The sequence below is a fragment of the Gossypium hirsutum genome, chromosome D01 (assembly GCF_007990345.1).
Source record: "Gossypium hirsutum isolate 1008001.06 chromosome D01, Gossypium_hirsutum_v2.1, whole genome shotgun sequence".
NCBI lineage: Eukaryota > Viridiplantae > Streptophyta > Magnoliopsida > Malvales > Malvaceae > Gossypium > Gossypium hirsutum.
Window position 1 is genome coordinate 6,353,624 of NC_053437.1, and position 4,975 is coordinate 6,358,598.

The 4,975-nt window shown below is 31.9% G+C and overlaps 1 long non-coding RNA gene across 1 annotated transcript; it reads right to left on the reverse strand.

The window, feature by feature from the left end:
- Positions 1-202: 202 nt before the first annotated feature.
- LOC107939187 (uncharacterized) lies at positions 203-1,360 on the reverse strand. The gene is made up of 2 exons (XR_001695078.2): positions 893-1,360; positions 203-489 (listed from the first exon to the last, which is right to left on the reverse strand). It is a non-coding gene; the product is annotated as an uncharacterized lncRNA (long non-coding RNA).
- Between the last annotated feature and the right edge of the window lie 3,615 nt (positions 1,361-4,975).

Consider the following 4,975-nt stretch of genomic DNA (forward strand, 5'->3'; position numbering starts at 1 on the left):
TATTTAATTTTGTCTTTTTTGGTCACCAATAGACTAACGGTAGTAGCTTTTAAAATTGACATAACTGCAACTTTAACTCTCAACATTTATACATTGTGTCAATTTAGTATTTATTCTAAAAAATCTAACCCTCAACATTTATATGTTATGTATGTAATACCCAAATTTTGCCCAGCCCAAACCCAATAAATACAAAACCAAATAAAATAAATTTTAAATAATAAAAACAGTTTAATTTCTTTACAAATTTAGCCCAAAAATAAAACTATTTTAGCCTAGCTAAATTACTCAACACCATACCCAAATATTAGCCCAAACCCGAGCCCAAAATGCTCTAACCCAGTTTATAGGGCCCGATTCAAAATGAAACCCTAGCCTTCAAACAATTTTCAGCTCCAGCCGCCGCACGAGGAAACTGGTTCGTCCGCGCGAGTGCCAGCAGTCTTCGACGCCAGATCCACGCGCTCCATTTCCAGGCTAGATGGGCACCTGCAACAAACAAACGCAAGAGAAATAGAAACAAACAGTACCCACGGAAAAAAACGAAAACGGATAACAAACAAAAAGGGCAACAGAAAAAGAAAATAGAAAAAATAGCAGAGAAAAATATATGTATTTTGATTCTTTTTTTTTGTATTTATTTTTTCTTTTCTATTCGATTCGGCTATATAAAGCCAGTTCCAACGTTGTAAAAGGGGGACGATATTCTGGCTATATAAAACCATTTTCATTATTTGTAAAAGGGGGTCCGGTTTTTTTTTTAAAAAAATCAATAAAAAGGAAAAAAAACGATGAACAAAAGAAGGTGATTCTCCATTTTTTCTTTTCTCTGTTACTTTGAGATTTGTTTTCTTTACTAGCAAAATAGAAGAGAAATACGAGAGGGGCTTACCTGTGTTTCAGAACTGACGAGTCGTCGAGTCCTGGTCGGCTTCGTTGTGATCGGAGATCAAAAGGGACGGAGTTTTCATTGCGGCACGATTTTGATTGAAAGGGGGCTAGGGTTTGTTTCTTTTCGTTTCTAAAGTTTTGTTTATTTTTTATTTATTTTATTTTTTTCTTCTTTCTTTTAGTTTTAAAAAGCGTCAAAACGGTGTCGTATTGTTCAAACCCGAAGACCCGATCCGAACGGTGACCCGATCCGGTAGGATTCGCGCATTTTGGGGTTGAATGGTCTGTTTTTCAACATGTCCCTCTTCGTTTTGATTAGTTTCAATTTGATCTCCTTCGTTTTTTAAATTTATACCGCAAATTTAATTTTATTTTCATTTGAATCCAGATTTAAACGATGCCGTTTTTGTGATTGATTGTGTTTTTAAAATGCTTGCGTTTAATTCCAAATTAGTCCTTCAATTTTGAAATAGATTTCAATTTAATACAAATCTAATTTTCTTTTTCAAATTTAACAATTTTTTTAAAACTATAATTAATCCTACTTTCATATATTATAGTATTTAATATTCTTTATAATATTTAATTTTAATAGTGTTTTAATTTATTATTATAATATTTTAAAATGTAAATAAATTATTATTTTAGTTTGTATTTTGTATTTTAAATTCATTATACACTAATAGTTTGAGGCTATTGTGTATTTATTTTTATTTTTGTTTTCTATATTGTTATTTTAATTTTATTTAAGATTGGATTTAAAATTAGTTGATCATGGTTCTTGATTTTAAAATGTTTATGTATTTAATTTTGCTTTCAAATTCCTTTTAAATAAATCAATTTTTATTAATTCATTATTTTTAATATTATTTTAATATTGACTTAATATTATTTTTAAATTAATTATTAGTATAATTTCTATGATATGATACGCTATTCTTCTAAATTATTATCCATATGATTTAAATTTATCAACATTATTTCAAATTCTTGTTACATATACTATTATTTTTAATTTGATATGTTATTATTTATGACATTATTCTTAATATATTTAAAAAAAAACCTTTTTTAACATGTTACTTTATATTTCGCAATAATGTATTCTAGAATTCAATATTTTTGTTTTCACAATAATATTATATGATTATTATATGTATAATTTATATGGAATTATTTTTAGTGTATAAATGTGTATGTAAAATATATTATAATTCGTAACTTATAAAATTTTATATTCTATGTTTAAAAACATTATTATTATTCATTTCGATTATTTTAATTGGTCTACTTGTGATTAAATTATTTTTAGATTTTATATTAATTGTTATCTTTTTTTATTTGTAATCAAAATGTCTTTTGGAGATTGATCATTAGTTTATTTGATTATTAATGTTGGTGTATTATACGTTTAGTTTCCCCATATTGTAAATTCAGTTTGCTATTCATTATCTACTTTTGCTATTTCAATTTTATTGTTTGTAAGAATTGTATTTTATTAAAGCATTATAATTGTTTTATTTCAAAGTTCTCAAAAAAAGTGTGGTGTTCATAAGTTCTCGAGAGAATTGAGCCCTAACTTACTGGGCTTCAATTCTTCTCGATGAATTTAGATCATCAAGTGTTCATTTTGTTAAAACCATACGATTGTGAATATATATATGTAAAATTCTTAAGATTACAAAATGTTGGATCCTAACTTATTGGATACAACATTTTGTTGTCTCGATTTTAAAATAAAGGCAATGTTTGATGTTTAAGAACTTCGAGAAATCGAAACCTAACTTACTGGATTCTGATTTCTCGTTTGACTTAAATAACCAAATAACCTTATTCAAAATGCATGAATTTTAAAATTTAAAAATTAAAAAGACATACTTAATTTTGACGATTGAATTGTTGCACCCTAACTCACTGAGTGTGGCAATTTACTTTTTCAAAATAAGTGCGTCTTATTATTCAATTTGGTTTATTCAAATTTAAGCTTCGAAGGATTGTATTTTAAAATCTTTTCAAAATTTCGATATTAAGACATTAAACAATCAATTTGGTACCAATTTTGGGCGTTACGAGGGTGCTAACCCTTCCTCGTACGTAACCAACTCCCGAACTTATTTTCTCAAAATTTCGCAGACCAAAATCATTTTTAACGGTGAACCGGTCACACCTTAATAAAAGATCGGCGGCGACTCCCATTTTATTTTCAAAGTCGATCCCCGATTTTCAAATTTAAAAATGGTTTCGATAGCTTGGCGACTCCACTGGGGACGTTAAGAGAGTCAAGCCATAAAATTTATTGTTTTCTGTCTTATTGTCGAAAACTGAAAATTTGATTTGAAAAATTACGATTTTTTCTTTGCGCTTGTTTGCATGATTATTGTAAATTGAGTTGTATATTTTGGCATTATATTGCATAAGACTGTTTAGTCTTGTCCTTTTAAGTGGGAGTGAGAAGCTACTCCTTCGTGAGGTTTTCACCTCCGTGCAGGATAGTGGATCACTTTCGGGATACATCCGTACCTATGCCTTCGTGAGATCTTCATCTCCGCGCAGCCATAGGGAAATGTATCCCCCTGAATCGAACTCGGTCTGTATGAGCCTATAATGGGTGAGGATCGAGGAATCTGTTACTTCGGGTACCTTGACTTTAGAACCAAACCTCATATAGTGGACTTAGGAACTTAACCTAGGTAGAGCCACTCCAAATCCCTAGGGGTTACCTGATTAGGTACTTTCTGTTTTCCTTGTTTACTTCTATTTTGTACTAACCCCTTTTGCTGTGTTTTGATTGTGATTGCATTGCATTTGCATATTAGGAAAGAGATATTGATTCAAGCCCAATTATTAAATTAGAAAGCTTTTCATGGAATATGGATTCCTTGATAAAGTGGAAAACAATACGGCTACCTTAATATATTCTGAAAAACACATGGAAGAGTTCGTGACCTTGCTTCGTAGCCTGAGAATTCAAGGTGATTGTCTAAGAGCCTTCGACGTTCCAACTCCCTTAAGGAAGCTGATGAGCCTTATGAAGATGGGAAAATGATAGATCGCGACCAAGATCAAGAAAAGGATCTAGCAATGGCATCTATTGGAAATTGGCGAGATTGTCTCAAACATACGGACGAAGAAAAAGATCGATGTTGTCTCTTGGAATATAAGGACGAAGCCGTACATGCCTCTATTTTATGTAAAGGAATTTGTTTTCTAGAAAAGTTTCCTAAATGTAATTGAATCAGAATCAACGTCTCTGTAGGCATGTGTTTCATACATCTGCATCGTATGCATTAAAATCTATTGAAAGAGTCTAAACGAGTAAATTTGTTTCAGCTAATCTGGAAAACCAATCAACCAAACATTCTTACGGTACTCGTCGCAAAACTAAGGAAATGGATCAAAGATTAGAGAAATTGGAGCAAATGCAAAAAGAAATGCAAGATCAGCTACAGAAACAAATGAAGAAGCAATTGGAAAAAATTCAACAGGACATTACAGAAAGGATGTGGGAGTCTCAAAAGGACATGATGACTGAGCTGACGCAATTACTAAAAGGAATTAATAAGGGGAAAGGCCCTATGATAAATGATGAAGAAGAAGACAAGGATACACATATCTATCCTCTAGGCATTACACCTCTACATGCGCAGACTAAGACCGAGGTACCTCCGCGCAGGTCCTCTATTTCCATTGGGCCTCAGAGGTTTCAGACCGATGTTTTATTACCAATGAACTTTCTGGCCAGATCAGGTCCTAACCCTGGTGATAACCTGGTTAATCTTACCGTCCCGGATTTTGATGAAGCAGTTGAGGAAAGAAAGACGAACGCAGCATTGCCAAAACAGTGGGAAGATAGGTGTAAATGGTTGGAGGAAAAATTCAAAGCCTTGGAAAGAGCTGGAAGTCACCATGGAATCGATGCAAAAGATCTGAGCTTGGTTCCAGACTTAGTACTCCCTCACATGTTCAAGATGCCTGAATTTGAGAAATATAGTGGGACCAGTTGCCCAAAAACCCATATCACCATGTTCTGTAGGAGAATGATTGGGTATATTAACAATGATCAGCTATTAATACATTGTTTTCA